At 48.3% G+C, this 17026-nt stretch overlaps 1 pseudogene; it reads left to right on the top strand.

Annotated features, from left to right (window-relative positions):
• Window positions 1–15137: 15137 nt before the first annotated feature.
• LOC147993104 (uncharacterized) lies at window positions 15138–16756 on the top strand (annotated as a pseudogene).
• Window positions 16757–17026: the final 270 nt, after the last annotated feature.

The following is a 17026-nucleotide window of genomic DNA, read 5'->3' as shown; positions in this document are numbered from 1 at the left end:
CATCGGAAGTACCACTCAAAGATATTATAAATAACCGTGACGCAACGGGCCGGATTGCAAAATGGGCCATCGAGCTCCTCCCGTTCGACATAACTTATAGGCCACGACGAGCTATCAAGTCGCAAGTTTTGGCCGACTTCGTCGCAGAATGGACGGAGGCCAAACTCCCTAAAGAGTACGAGACATATTCAAACTGGATCATGCACTTCGACGGTTCCAAAATGTTGGCCGGACTAGGGGCCGGCGTCGTTTTGACGTCCCCCATAGGAGACCCAGTTCAATATGTACTCCAGGTTATGTACACGGACTCCAACAATGCAGCCGAATATGAGGCCCTTTTACATGGTCTCCGGATGGCAGTATCCATGGGCATTCAACGCCTAGAGGTGCGCGGGGATTCGAACCTCGCGATATCTCAAATAAATGGAGACTTCGATGCCAAGGATCCAAAAATGGCAGCTTACCGCAACGCCGTCCTCAAAATGTCAGCTCGGTTTGAGGGGCTCGAATTTCACCATATAGCCCGAGAAAACAATCAGGCGGCAAACGTCCTGGCACACGTCGGCGCAAAACGCGATGCGGTCCCCCCCAACATCTTCCTGGAAAGGCTGTTCAAGCCATCCGTAGTATGGGAAGGGGAACATGGCAATATTAGCCTGGACCCAACCGCATTGTCCGACGCCGAACAATCTGACATAATCGGAGGCTCTGCCAATGAAATCACAACCTCAGCCCACGTACTAATGGCCGTTATCGCCCCGTGGACAGAACCATTCCTAGCCTACCTTACTAGGCAGGAACTCCCAGAGGACCAAAACGAGGCACGCTGTATAGTGCGGCGATATAAAGCCTATGAAGTCCATGAGGGAGAACTTTATAAGAAAAGTACTACCGGAGTCCTTCAAAGGTGCATCTCCGAAGAGGAAGGGCGGAACCTGCTGGCTGAAATTCATGCCGGGCTCGGTGGCCATCACGCCGCAGCCCGGTCCCTTGTAAGCAAGGCTTTCCGTACAGGCTTTTATTGGCCAACGGCCCGGGCGGACGCTCAGGACTTGGTCCAAAAATGCGTCGGTTGCCAGCTTTTTGCAAACCAAAGCCATATGCCACCCACCGCCCTCCAAACTATCCCCATAATTTGGCCTTTCGCGGTCTGGGGGCTTGACATGGTGGGACCCCTTAAAGGCGGAACCCACAAGAAAAAAATACTTACTGGTCATGGTGGATAAGTTCACCAAATGGATAGAAGCCAAGCCTATTAAGACGGCCGAATCTGGACCTGTGATAGACTTTATATCCGGGGTCGTACACCGTTATGGCGTCCCCCACAGCATCATCACCGACAACGGCACGAACTTTACGGCCGATGAGGTAAAACTCTGGTGCAAAAACATGGGCATCAAGCTCGATTATGCTTCCGTCTATCACCCACAAACTAACGGTCAGGAAGAACGTGCAAATGGTCTCATCATGAGCGGCATCAAACCCAGATTAGTGCGGTCCCTCAAGGAATCTAACATGCACTGGGTAGAGGAGCTCGACTCCGTACTCTGGGGGCTGCGGACCACGCCGAATCGCACCACCGGATACACACCATTTTTATGGTGTACGGCGCAGAGGCAGTCTTGCCCTGCGACATAATTCATGACTCACCTGAGTGCGCATGTACGAAGAAAGGGAAGCCGAGCTCTATCGGCAGGACAGTTTGGACGCCTTAGAGGAGGAGCGCGACGTGGCAAAAGCCCGTTCCGCATTCTATCAACAGCAGGCTTGAAGATATCAAAGCAGAGAAGTGCGGGCCAAAAACTACAACATTGGCGAATTAGTTCTACGCCTATCGGACAAGAAAAAGGACAAGCTGAAGCCCAAGTGGGAAGGTCCCTTCATAATCGACCAAGTCCTGACTGGTGGAGCATACCGCCTGCGAGATGCGTCGGATAACCGACTCGAGCCGAACCCATGGAACGCAGCCCGTCTCCGAAGATTCTATGCCTAGCGCCGGACTCTGTGTTTGTCTCCTTCCTCTGTCCATTTTTTACATTTTCTGTCTTACATTTCTCTCCTTCCCCTCTTTTCTTTTATAGCCCTTAAAGGCTCCTCAAGTGACGTGCTACTTTCCCTCATTAAACCTGGGGGCTTCTTTAACAGAAGCTTATTTACTCGGGCTTTACACCCACCACATGTGTCAGACTTCCACATGTACCTTTTCTTCACCATTATATGCATCGATATGACTTAAGTTTTGGCCAAGCTGGGTTGCCTGGCTCCTGTGCTTACCCCTACATTCCCGATTGTTCGGCTAGGTGGTAAAGGGAGCACCTCTGCGATTGTTACTGCCGGATCAGCCGGATGTGTACCTCAGACTGGGTGAAGCCGAAAGCTAGCGTTCTTAAGGGAATATTCGGTCGGTGAACTAAAAGATGACCTTTTTTACTTATTTATATGTATGCCCCCAGATGATTTTCCTGCGTTTGCAGTCCGGACATGCACTTTAGGGCATGCCTCCCAGAGAAAGGAACCCCTAGCGAAACTATTCTCTCTGGAAGATGTTTCTTACTAACCATGTAATATAACATAACTAGTTGGGCACTTGTCTAATAAAGCACTAATGACCCCTACGCCTGGTCTCCATGCATACCCCGGTTCTTACATAACCGGTAGAGTATTCGGACACACTCCGGACCGTCAGGTCCTGAGGTTGAAGCGAAAAGGTCGGCAACGACAAACGATCTACAATCTGGCTAGAAGGCATTACACATGTCAATTAAAAATTACATAGTCACTCTGACTGATTGTATTCCTCTTCAATACCATCTAACAGGCTGTCTAACTTACAGTCCTGCTGGGAATACTTTGCGGCCAATTCTACTTGGCCGTACACTAAGCTTACAGGGATCTCCTACCCGTCAGGCCCCACAGGTCCGACCTCGGCCATGTGGTTTGGGTCAGACTTCGTGTACCGCGTCTTCACCATGGCCCAGGCCTCCCTAGCGCCTTGTCGGCAGGCCAATATCTTCCACAACCGGAAGCGCCGCCGAGCTCCCTTAAGCTTATCTGAAAGCTCTCCAAGGCCCTCGGGCATGGAGTGGGAAGGCCATAAGACTTGGGCAACGCCTCGCATCGCCTGCCGAACTCGCCCGTGCAGCTGCGAGAGCTCGAGAAGAAGGTCACCCATAGAACCGGGCATCTCCTCTGCAGGACGACCCGTTAGCGTACCTACAGAGATTACTCTGTTAGTCGACTTCCTCGCCGAACTCTTTTTTCAAAAGATTCTCTTAAGCACTTACTAAATATGCCGCGTCGAAGCCGCTGATTCTCCTTAGTAGAGTCCGACAGCTGGCCACGAACATCTTTAAGTTCAACGTCCAGCTTGGTGTTGGCATCCTGAAGATCATTCTTCTCCCGCCTCACCCTTGTCAGCATACTCTCACCGGCCTTTAGCCGGCATAAGAGTTGTTGCCTCTCCGGATCCAGTCTGGCGCCATCTGCAATATGATTTGTCAGATTTACACCCACGCCGCACTTCGCAAAATACTAATCTTTCGAAGTATATCTTACCAGAGGGGGTCTCTTTGGGCTCCCCTGCTGCGGCTAGTGCGGCCTCCAGTTGGGCTTTGCACTCTTCCAGCTCCTGGGACAGTACGGTATTCTTCTCTGTAAGAACCTGCATAACAAATGATCCTTAAATCAGTTACTCTAAGTGTTTCAAGTCTCGGGGGCTACTGGTATATATATATTTACCAAAATTTTCTTACCCTTATGTCTTTTACATATTGCTCCGTGGCTCTGGCTAAACCATTTTGAGCGGCACGGAGGTACGCATCTCCTGAATTGAAGGCATCTAATGCCTCTTGGGAGAAACAAGCGTCGCGAAGAACTGTCCGACGACGCCTGTGGTTCATGGCACTCTCCACCTCGGAATTGGTGGCAGACAGCCTGTCCGCATCCTCTGTCGGAGGAGCGTTCGGTGTGCGCCTTGTGTTCGCTTCCGCTTCCGGGCCAGGCGTTGGAGCCTGGCTGGTGGAGGCGCGATTGGCAACCCCTCCGGATATAGTCCGGCGAGGTCTCTTCGTCCTGAAGATAGCACAAACGTTAATATGCCCTGAAGGAATAACACCAGGGAAAAAGAGGGTGCGATGTACCTTTGCGCCGACGTCTCAGTCCGGACTACATTCCTTTTTACCCCACGGGGCCCTGCGGCCCCTCGTTGGCTAGCCGCCGCAGGTTCGGCCTCCCGCCTCGGAAACCTCCCCTGCAAAACACGGTCGTCGTTAGGAAAACTGAAATGCGTGAGAAGGGATTCCTTCTCAAGGGGATGAGACTCCGCTCTCAGTTACCTGGGAGGCCGGGATTAGCCATGGGTAATCGGCCGTAATGGCCACCAAGGCATTGTCCTTGCTCAATTGATGGAACACTCCATCAATCAGCTCCAAAGATATGTCCGGATCCTCTTGAGAGGCCGGGTCGAGGGACCTTCCTGGGTCCTCGGGTTGTGGAGGAGGGCTGTTTATTTCCTTAACAGCCCGGCGCAGTTCCTGCGTTGAAGTCGTTAGACTAAATATTTAACAATGGGAATACAAAACGGATGGGCAAGTAAATGCGGCCGCTTACCTAGCTTGTGTTGGAAATATGCCCAAGAGGCAATAATAAAAGCATTATTATTATATTTCCTTGTTCATGATAATTGTCTTTATTCATGGTATAATTGTGTTATCCGGAAATCGTAATACATGTGTGAATAACAGACACCAACATGTCCCTAGTAAGCCTCTAGTTGACTAGCTCGTTGATCAACAGATAGTCATGGTTTCCTGACTATGGACATTGGATGTCATTGATAACGAGATCACATCATTAGGAGAATGATGTGATGGACAAGACCCAATCCTAAACATAGCATGAGATCGTATAGTTCGTTTGCTAGAGTTTTTCCAATGTCAAGTATCTTTTCCTTAGACCATGAGATCGTGTAACTCCCGGATACCGTAAGAATGCTTTGGGTATACCAAATGTCACAACGTAACTGGGTGACTATAAAGGTAGACTACGGGTATCTCCGAAAGTGTCTGTTGGGTTGACATGGATCAAGACTGGGATTTGTCACTCCGTATGACGCAGAGGTATCGCTGGGCCCACTCGGTAATGCATCATCATAATGAGCTCAAAGTGACCAAGTGTCTGGTCATGGGATCATGCATTACGGTACGAGTAAAGTGACTTGCCGGTAACGAGATTGAATGAGGTATTGGGATACCGACGATCGCATCTCAGGCAAGTAACATATCGATTGACAAAGGGAATTGCATACGGGGTTGATTGAATCCTCGACATCGTGGTTCATCCGATGAGATCATCGTGGAGCATGTGGGAGCCAACATGGGTATCCAGATCCCGCTGTTGGTTATTGACCGGAGAGTCGTCTCGGTCATGTCTGCTAGTCTCCCGAACCCGTAGGGTCTACACACTTAAGGTTCGGTGACGCTAGGGTTGTGAAGATATGTATATGCAGTAACCCGAATGTTGTTCGGAGTCCCGGATGAGATCCCGGACGTCACGAGGAGTTCCGGAATGGTCCGGAGGTAAAGAATTATATATAGGAAGTGCTGTTTCGGCCATCGGGACAAGTTTCGGGGTCGCCGGTATTGTACCGGGACCACCGGAAGGGTCCCGGGGGGTCCACCGGGTGGGGCCACCTATCCCGGAGGGCCCCATGGGCTGAAGTGGGAGGGAACCCAGCCCATAGTGGGCTGGGGCGCCACCCCCCTAGGGCCCATGCGGCTAGGGTTGAGGGGAAACCCTAAAGGGGGCGCCCCCTTGCTTGGGGGGCAAGCCCCCCACCCTAGTCCGCCTCCCCCCCTAGTAGATTCCATCTACTAGGGCCGGCGCCCCCCTAGCACCCCTATATATAGTGGGGGAGAGGAGGGACTTCATACCCCAGCCCCTGGCGCCTCCCTCTCTCCCCGTTACGTCTCTCTCTCGTAGTATAGGCGAAGCCCTGCTACTGTGACGCCCTGCATCCACCACCACGCCGTCGTGCTGCTGGATCTTCATCGACCTCTCCTTCCCCTTGCTGGATCAAGAAGGAGGAGACGTTCCTCGTCCCGTACGTGTGTTGAACGCGGAGGTACCGTCCGTTCGGCGCTTGGTCATCGGTGATTTGGATCACGTCGTGTTCGACTACATCATCACCGTTCTTTGAACGCTTCCGTGCGCGATCTACAAAGGTATGTAGATGCATCCGATGAATCGTTGCTAGATGAACTCCTAGATGGATCTTGGTGAGACGAGTAGGAATTTTTTTTTTCTGCAACGTTCCCCAACAGTGGCATCATGAGCTAGGTCTATGCGTAGTTCTTCTTGTGCGAGTAGAACACAATTTGTTGTGGGCATAGATTTGTCAACTTTCTTGCCGCTACTAGTCTTTTCTTGCTTCAGCGGCATTGTGGGATGAAGCGGCCCGGACCAACCTTACACGTACGCTTACGTGAGACCGGTTCCACCGACTAGCATGCACTAGTTGCATAAGGTGGCTGGCGGGTGTCTGTCTCTCCCACTTTAGTTGGAGCGGATTCGATGAACAGGGTCCTTATGAAGGGTAAATAGAAGTTGACAAATCACGTTGTGGCTTTAACGTAGGTAAGAAGACGTTCTTGCTAGAACCCTAATTCAGCCACGTAAAACTTGCAACAACAATTAGAGGACGTCTAACTTGTTTTTGCAGCAAGTGGTTTGTGATATGATATGGCCAAAGTTGTGATGAATGATGAATGATCTATATGTGATGTATGAGATGCTCATGCTATTGTAATAGGAATCACGACTTGCATGTCGATGAGTATGACAACCGGAAGGAGCCATAGGAGTTGTCTTTATTCTTTTATATGACCTGCGTGTCATTGAGAAACGCCATGTAAATTACTTTACTTTATTGCTAAACGCGTTAGCCATAGTAGTAGAAGTAATAGTTGGCGAGAAACTTCATGGAGACACGATGATGGAGATCATGGTGTCAAGCCGGTGACAAGATGATCATGGAGCCCCAAGATGGAGATCAAAGGAGCTATGTGATATTGGCCATATCATGTCACGTTTATTAATTGATTGCATGTGATGTTTATCATGTTTTGCATCTTGTTTACTTAGAACGACGGTAGTAAATAAGATGATCCCTCATAACAATTTCAAGAAGTGTTCTCCCCTAACTGTGCACCATTGCTAAAGTTCATCGTTTCGAAGCACGCCGTGATGATCGGGTGTGATAGATCCTTACGTTCACATACAACGGGTGTAAGACAGTTTTACACATGCAAAACACTTAGGTTAACTTGACGAGCCTAGCATGTACAGACATGGCCTCGGAACACAGAAGACCGAAAGGTCGAGCATGAGTCGTATAGAAGATACGATCAACATGAAGATGTTCACCGACGTTGACTAGTCCGTCTCACGTGATGATCGGACACGGTCTAGTTAACTCGGATCATGTAATACTTAGATGACTAGAGGGATGTCTAATCTAAGTGGGAGTTCATTAATAATTTGATTAGATGAACTTAATTATCATGAACTTAGTCTAAAATCTTTGCAATATGTCTTGTAGATCAAATGGCCAACGTAGTCCTCAACTTCAACGCGTTCCTAGAGAAAACCAAGCTAAAAGACGATGGCAGCAACTATACGGACTGGGTCCGGAATCTGAGGATCATCCTCATAGCTGCCAAGAAAGATTATGTCCTACAAGCACCGCTAGGTGAAGCTCCCGTCCCACAGAACCAAGACGTTATGAACGCTTGGCAGACACGTGTTGACGACTACTCCCTCGTTCAGTGCGGCATGCTTTACAGCTTAGAGCTGGGGCTCCAAAAGCGTTTTGAGAGACATGGAGCATATGAGATGTTCGAAGAGCTAAAAATGGTTTTTCAAGCTCATGCCCGGATCGAGAGATATGAAGTCTCCGATAAGTTCTTCAGCTGTAAGATGGAGGAAAATAGTTCTGTCCGTGAGCACATACTCACTATGTCTGGGTTACATAACCGCTTGTCTCAGCTGGGAGTTAATCTCCCGGATGATGCGGTCATTGACAGAATCCTCCAGTCGCTTCCACCAAGCTACAAGAGCTTTGTGATGAACTTCAACATGCAGGGGATGCAAAAGACCATTCCTGAGTTGTTCTCAATGCTGAAATCAGCGGAGGTAGAAGTCAAGAAGGAACATCAAGTGTTGATGGTCAATAAAACCACTAAGTTCAAGAAAGGCAAGGGTAAAAAGAACTTCAAGAAGGACGGCAAGGAGGTTGCCACGCCCGGCAAGCAAGCTGCCGGGAAGAAGCCAAAGAATGGACCCAAGCCTGAGACGGAGTGCTTTTATTGCAAAGGGAAGGGTCACTGGAAACGGAACTGCCCCAAATACTTAGCGGACAAGAAGGCCGGCAACACCAAAGGTATATTTGATATACATGTAATTGATGTGTACCTTACCAGTACTCGTAGTGACTCCTGGGTATTTGATACCGGTGCCGTTGCTCATATTTGTAACTCACAGCAGGAGCTGCGGAATAAACGGAGACTGGCGAAGGACGAGGTGACGATGCGCGTCGGGAATGGTTCCAAGGTCGATGTGATCGCTGTCGGCACGCTACCTCTACATTTACCTACGGGATTAGTTTTAAACCTCAATAATTGTTATTTAGTGCCAGCTTTGAGCATGAACATTGTATCGGGATCTCGTTTAATTCGAGATGGCTACTCATTTAAATCTGAGAATAATGGTTGTTCCATTTATATGAAGATATGTTTTATGGTCATGCTCCTATGGTAAATGGTTTATTCTTAATGAATCTCGAGCGTATTGCTACACATATTCATAGTGTGAGTACCAAAAGATGTAAGGTTGATAATGATAGTCCCACATACTTGTGGCACTGCCGCCTTGGTCACATAGGTGTCAAACGCATGAAGAAGCTCCATGCAGATGGACTTTTAGAGTCTCTTGATTATGAATCATTTGACACGTGCGAACCATGCCTCATGGGTAAAATGACCGAGACTCCGTTCTCAAGAACAATGGAGCGAGCAACCAACTTATTGGAAATCATACATACTCATGTGTGCGGTCCAATGAGTGTTGAGGCTCGCGGTGGCTATCGTTATGTTCTCACCCTCACTGATGACTTGAGTAGATATGGGTATGTCTACTTAACGAAACACAAGTCTGAAACCTTTGAAAAGTTCAAGGAATTTCAGAGTGAGGTTGAAAATCAACGTGACAGGAAAATCAAGTTTCTACGATCAGATCGTGGAGGAGAATACTTGAGTCACGAGTTTGGCACACACTTAAGAAAATGTGGAATAGTTTCACAACTCACGCCGCCTGGAACACCTCAGCGTAACGGTGTGTCCGAACGTCGTAATCGCACTCTATTAGATATGGTGCGATCTATGATGTCTCTTACCGATTTTCCGCTATCCTTTTGGGGCTATGCTTTAGAGACTACCGCATTCACTTTAAATAGGGCTCCATCGAAATCCGTTGAGACGACACCGTATGAATTATGGTTTGGGAAGAAACCTAAGCTGTCGTCTCTAAAAGTTTGGGGATGCGATGCTTATGTCAAGAAACTTCAACCTGAAAAGCTCGAATCCAAGTCGGAAAAATGCGTCTTCATAGGATACCCAAAAGAAACTATTGGGTACACCTTCTACCTCAGATCCGAAGGCAAGATCTTTGTTGCCAAGAATGGGTCCTTTCTAAAGAAAGAGTTTCTCTCGAAAGAAGTAAGTGGGAGGAAAGTGGAGCTTGATGAAGTATTACCTCTTGAACTGGAAAATGGCGCAACTCAAGAAAATGTTCCTGAGGTGCCTGCACCGACTAGAGAGGAAGTTAATGATAATGATCAAGATACTTCTGATCAAGCTCCTACTGAAATTCGAAGGTCCACAAGGACACGTTCCGCACCAGAGTGGTACGGCAACCCTGTCTTGGAAATAATGTTGTTAGACAACGGTGAACCTTCGAACTATGAAGAAGCGATGGCGGGCCCGGATTCCGACAAATGGCTAGAAGCCATGAAATCCGAGATAGGATCCATGTATGAAAACGAAGTATGGACTTTGACTGACTTGCTCGTTGAACGGCGAGCCATAGAAAATAAATGGATCTTTAAGAACAAGACAGACGCGGATGGTAATGTGACCATCTATAAAGCTCGGCTTGTCGCTAAGGGTTATCGACAAGTTCAAGGGGTTGACTACGATGAGACTTTCTCACCGGTAGCGAAGCTGAAGTCCGTCCGACTCATGTTAGCGATTGCCGCATTGTACGATTATGAAATATGGCAAATGGACGTCAAAACGGCATTCCTTAATGGTTTCCTTAAGGAAGAATTGTATATGATGCAGCCGGAAGGTTTTGTCGATCCTAAGAATGCTAACAAGGTGTGCAAACTCCAACGCTCGATTTATGGGCTGGTGCAAGCATCTCGGAGTTGGAACATTCGCTTTGATGAGATGATCAAGGCGTTTGGGTTTACGCAGACTTATGGAGAAGCCTGCGTTTACAAGAAAGTGAGTGGGAGCTCTGTAGCATTTCTCATATTATATGTAGATGACATACTATTGATGGGAAATGATATAGAACTCTTGGACAGCATTAAGGCCTACTTGAATAAGAGTTTTTCAATGAAGGACCTTGGAGAAGCTGCTTATATATTAGGCATCAAGATCTATAGAGATAGATCGAGACGCCTCATAGGTCTTTCACAAAGCACATACCTTGATAAGATATTGAAGAAGTTCAATATGGATCAATCTAAGAAGGGGTTCTTGCCTGTGTTACAAGGTATGAAATTGAGCTCAGCTCAATGTCCGACCACGGCAGAAGATATAGAAGAGATGAGCGTCATCCCCTATGCATCAGCCATAGGTTCTATTATGTATGCCATGCTGTGTACCAGACCTGATGTAAACCTTGCCGTAAGTTTGGTAGGAAGGTACCAAAGTAATCCCGGCAAGGAACACTGGACAGCGGTCAAGAATATCCTGAAGTACCTGAAAAGGACTAAGGAAATGTTTCTCGTTTATGGAGGTGACGAAGAGCTCGTCATAAAGGGTTACGTTGACGCTAGCTTCGACACAGATCTGGATGACTCTAAGTCACAGACCGGATATGTGTATATTTTGAATGGTGGGGCAGTAAGCTGGTGCAGTTGCAAGCAAAGCGTTGTGGCGGGATCTACATGTGAAGCGGAGTACATGGCAGCCTCGGAGGCAGCACATGAAGCAATATGGGTGAAGGAGTTCATCACCGACCTAGGAGTCATACCCAATGCGTCGGGGCCAATCAAACTTTTCTGTGACAACACTGGAGCTATTGCACTTGCCAAGGAGCCCAGGTTTCACAAGAAGACAAGGCACATCAAGAGTCGCTTCAACTCCATTCGTGAAAATGTTCAAGATGGAGACATAGAGATTTGTAAAGTACATACGGACCTGAATGTAGCAGATCCGTTGACTAAACCTCTCCCTAGAGCAAAACATGATCAACACCAGAATTCCATGGGTGTTCGATTCATCACAATGTAACTAGATTATTGACTCTAGTGCAAGTGGGAGACTGTTGGAAATATGCCCTAGAGGCAATAATAAAAGCATTATTATTATATTTCCTTGTTCATGATAATTGTCTTTATTCATGCTATAATTGTGTTATCCGGAAATCGTAATACATGTGTGAATAACAGACACCAACATGTCCCTAGTAAGCCTATAGTTGACTAGCTCGTTGATCAACAGATAGTCATGGTTTCCTGACTATGGACATTGGATGTCATTGATAACGAGATCACATCATTAGGAGAATGATGTGATGGACAAGACCCAATCCTAAACATAGCATGAGATCGTATAGTTCGTTTGCTAGAGTTTTTCCAATGTTAAGTATCTTTTCCTTAGACCATGAGATTGTGTAACTCCCGGATATCGTAAGAATGCTTTGGGTATACCAAACGTCACAACGTAGCTGGGTGACTATAAAGGTAGACTACGGGTATATCCGAAAGTGTCTGTTGGGTTGACATGGATCAAGACTGGGATTTGTCACTCCGTATGAAGGAGAGGTATCGCTGGGCCCACTCGGTAATGCATCATCATAATGAGCTCAAAGTGACCAAGTGTCTGGTCACGGGATCATGCATTACGGTACGAGTAAAGTGACTTGCCGGTAACGAGATTGAACGAGGTATTGGGATACCGACGATCGAATCTCGGGCAAGTAACATATCGATTGAGAAACGGAATTGCATACGGGGTTGATTGAATCCTCGACATCGTGGTTCATCTGATGAGATCATCGTGGAGCATGTGGGAGCCAACATGGGTATCCAGATCCCGCTGTTGGTTATTGACCGGAGAGTCGTCTCGGTCATGTCTGCTTGTCTCCCGAACCTGTAGGGTCTACACACTTAAGGTTCGGTGACGCTAGGGTTGTGAAGATATGTATATGCAGTAACCCGAATGTTGTTCGGAGTCCCGGATGAGATCCCGGACGTCACGAGGAGTTCCGGAATGGTCCGGAGGTAAAGAATTATATATAGGAAGTGCTGTTTCGGCCATCGGGACAAGTTTCGGGGTCGCCGGTATTGTACCGGGACCACCGGAAGGGTCCCGGGGGGTCCACCGGGTGGGGCCACCTATCCCGGAGGGCCCCATGGGCTGAAGTGGGAGGTAACCCAGCCCATAGTGGGCTGGGGCGCCACCCCCCTAGGGCCCATGCGGCTAGGGTTGAGGGGAAACCCTAAAGGGGGCGCCCCCTTGCTTGGGGGGGAAGCCCCCCACCCTAGGCCGCCGCCCCCTAGTAGATTCCATCTACTAGGGCCGGCGCCCCCCTAGAACCCCTATATATAGTGGGGGAGAGGAGGGACTTCATACCCCAGCCCCTGGCGCCTCCCTCTCTCCCCGTTACGTCTCTCTCTCGTAGTATAGGCGAAGCCCTGCTACTGTGACGCCCTGCATCCACCACCACGCCGTCGTGCTGCTGGATCTTCATCGACCTCTCCTTCCCCTTGCTGGATCAAGAAGGAGGAGACGTTCCCCGTCCCGTACGTGTGTTGAACGCGGAGGTGCCGTCCATTCGGCGCTTGGTCATCGGTGATTTGGATCACGTCGTGTTCGACTACATCATCACCGTTCTTTGAACGCTTCCGTGCGCGATCTACAAAGGTATGTAGATGCATCCGATGACTCGTTGCTAGATGAACTCCTAGATGGATCTTGGTGAGACGAGTAGGAATTTTTTTTGTTTTCTGCAACGTTCCCCAACAGCTTGGTGGATTATGCATAGAGAATCCACCCTGTGGGTTGACGCGGAGAAATTCCTCCTGTTCTCCCTTATACAAAGTGGACAAGATCTTTAGTAGAGCGGTAGCCGAATCCGGCACCTTACGGCCGTAGCGGGTGGCGTCGTCCTCCCCGTTGAAGTCCCACATGGGGTGGCTTCTATACTGAAGTGGCTGCACCCCCCGCATAATGCATTCGGCCATAACCCCGATCATAGTCAGTCCGGAATGGGCTAACAATCTTATTCGGCCCATCAGGTAAATGATGTCCCTGTCACTTTCCCCCCGAGGGCTCCGTGGACGCCAGCTCAAGCGCTTCTTTAAGGGAGCACTGTCGAACTCAGGGAGGCCGATCCGAACAGGATCCGGCAGTGAGACGTCCTCTATATAAAACCATTCCGAAGGCCAGTCTTCGGACGCCTTCTTTGGGGTTCCGGATAGATATCCGGTCCCGGCGATGCGCCACACTTCGGCTCCGCCGACTTGATACATTGACCCCTCCTTAGAGCGGGGCACCAGGCAGAATAACCTCTTCCACAGCGCGAAATGAGCCTCAACACCCAGGAATAGCTCGCAAAGGGCGACGAAGCCCGCGATATGCAATATAGAGCCGGGCGTGAGATTGTGCAGCTGGAGGCCGTAGAACTCCAGAAGCCTGCGAAGAAATGGATGAATTGGAAATCCAAGTCCTCTTATGAGATAAGGGACGAGGCACACCCGCTCTCCTTTGGAGGGATTGGGGGTGCTCTCCGCTTTCTCTCCGCCATTATAGGTGGCGAGTTCGGCTCGGACTGGGACCATATAGGCCTGAGGGAGAAATCCCTTGGCCTGAAGCGACACTAGCTCACTGTGCGGGATGGAGCACCTCTCCCAGTCTCCAGGTTTAGGACTGGAAGGGCGAGAGGAGGAGCTGCGATAGCTGGCCATGTTGGAATGGACCTTTGCTGGAGGCGCTCTGATGATTACTCGCGGAGAGGAGAAGGTGTGGTTTGGATCTGAATCCCCATCCCATTAAATAGGCGGCTCGTTTATGCAGCTAGGGGTGTGAATGTAAAAATACCCTGACTTTTCGCATTCGTTTGATACGTGGAAGACGGCCATTATTGGGCGTGGAAGCCAAGGTGCGCTACATTACGAAAATCGGACATTATTCAGCAGGTACACGGAATTTGGAGAAGAACCCGCCTTGCAATGCCAAAGACAATCTGCGCGCCGGACTCGTCGTCATTGAAGCCTGGTTCGGGGGCTACTGAGGGAGTCCTGGATTAGGGGGTGTTCGGGTAGCCGGACTATACCTTCAGCCGGACTCCAGGACTATGAAGATACAAGATTAAAGACTTCATCCCGTGTCCGGATGGGAATTTCCTTGGCATGGAAGGCAAGCTTGGCGATACAGATATTCAAGATCTCCTACCATTGTAACCGACTTTGTGTAACCCTAACCCTCTCTGGTGTCTATATAAACCGGAGGGGTTTTAGTCCGTAGGACAACTTCATCGTACAACAATCATACCATAGGCTAGCTTCTAGGGTTTAGCCTCCTTGATCTCGTGGTAGATCTACTCTTGTACTACCCATATCATCAATATTAATCAAGCAGGACGTAGGGTTTTACCTCCATCAAGAGGGCCCGAACCTGGGTAAAACATCGTGTTCCTTGCCTCCTGTTACCATCCGGCCTAGACGCACAGTTTGGGACCCCCTACCCGAGATCCGCCGGTTTTGACACCGACACCCACCACCGGCAGCCCTACCCCGTGCCCAGTCGTCTTCCTCTAAGGGGGGGAGTGGATCATCGAAGGGGGCTACCATGGCTACCGCTACTACTGCAGCCCCGCCTCCACCCCCACCTCCTACTCCTGCTATTCAAGCACTCGATCCGAGGTACAGAGATATGATTTGCTTTAACTGCAGCTGGCCAGGACATTACGTTGGGAATTGCATTGATCATAAGAAGTGTTTTATCTGCTCTGGAAATCATAATGTGAACAACTGTGTGGCCTGGGGCCGCCAGCAACCTACTGCTACATATTTTGGTAGTGCAGCAGCAGGCCTGGGTTTCTACCACATAGATATCCCTGTTGCTGCTGAATCCAGTTGGTTGAACTACAAGAATTGTGCTATTTTGAAAGTGGTGAAAGGAGAAGTATCTGCTTCTGACTTATTGGTCCAGCTAAATGGTATTTTCTGTAAAAACAAAGACTGGCCATGGCAAATTAGAGAGCTTGAGGAGAAGAAATACCTACTTAGATTCCCACTTTGGAAAAAAGTAGAAGACCTGATTGTGTTCCCTGCATTTGACCTCCCCATTGATGGAGTTTCTGTCAAGATATGTGAATGGGAGGGAATGCTGGAGGCATTTGGTCAGTTGTCTGAAGCTTGGGTACAAGTTGAGGGGATTCCTCCCAAGTGGTGTGCATGGAAAGTGTTTGCACAGGTTGCTTCGTGTTTTGGCATCCTTGTGGATGTGGACTGGAGTGGGATTTTTGAAAGTTTCTATGAAATTATCAGAATTAAAGTTCCTTGTAGGGATCCTGCCAAAATTCCTTTTGAGAGATTGGTGGAGATGAAGAAAAAGCTATATCTGCTATTTTTCACCGTGGAAGGATTTGAACAGGTGGGAGAGGACTCTGATGGTAACGACAATGATCCTGATATTGATAATGTTGTAGAGAAAAAGGAAGATAATGGTAATGAGCAATTTGAGAAGGACAAGATGGCAGAGGATGGTGATGAGCCTATTGATGAACTTGACAAAGCAAATTTCCCTAATAATTAAGAACATCTCTGCTGCTAAAAGTAAGAACAAGATGGTGGCTGTTTCTGAGGTGAGTTTCATCCTCCAAAACTTGTTGATTGCTCCCATGAACAGTTCATTGAAGAAATCAGAGACAAAAGCCCTGTGAATTCTGGCCCTTCTAGTCCCTGTCCGACTCTTGTTGGTTCTCCTTCCATGTTTGGCTCTAAACCTTTGTCTGTCCATATGGACTACTGCTCTGCCCAGTTAAGTAAGTTTGAAATGGAAGACTCTGATGAGGAAGAGGAGCACTGTTTAACTGATATGCAATGTTTACCTGATGATCTGGCGGTGGCCTTTGGAGCTGTTAAGAGATCACTCTAGGAAACATGGAGAAAGCTGAATCAGACAAGAAGATGAAGTGTGATGTGGACCATAATGTGGGGTGGGGGCCTGTGCTCTCTAATAGACCAATCACTAGGAACCATGGTAATGTCAAGATTATGGAGAAAGCTACTGCATATCTACAGAAGAAGAATTTGGAAATTCCTATCTCCTTCAAAGGTAAATCTTTTGCTACCACTGATACCCAAACTCTTGCTGAACAAATTAATAAGATTTACTTGTGTGTTGGAAAAAGTAGCTTAGATCAAAGAGAATTATTATGGACATTGTGGATATGGAGAAATTAAGATGCCTACAATTTGCTGACCAAAATCCAGAAATTGTTTTACCGCATGATTTAGATATTTCCACACATGCTGCTGAGAGGGTATATACCCCTTTTGGTCATGTTTTCAACTCTAGATCAGGGGCACTGCTGATTTGGGTGTAAATAGTCCAGCTGTTCTTTCTAAGAATGTGCCTTGTGGCCTATCTCACCCTTTTAAAGTCCAATGATAGGTTCCTTTTGGAATATTCGTGGTCTAGGACAACCAGGTAAAATTTAGTTCCTCGGGGAT

The sequence above is a fragment of the Triticum urartu genome, chromosome 1A (assembly GCF_056163025.1).
Source record: "Triticum urartu cultivar PI428250 chromosome 1A, HENAU_Tu73, whole genome shotgun sequence".
Classification (NCBI taxonomy): Eukaryota; Viridiplantae; Streptophyta; class Magnoliopsida; order Poales; family Poaceae; genus Triticum; species Triticum urartu.
The sequence above is the reverse complement of the archived record's forward strand: the minus strand, read 5'-3'. Positions and strand labels throughout refer to the sequence as shown.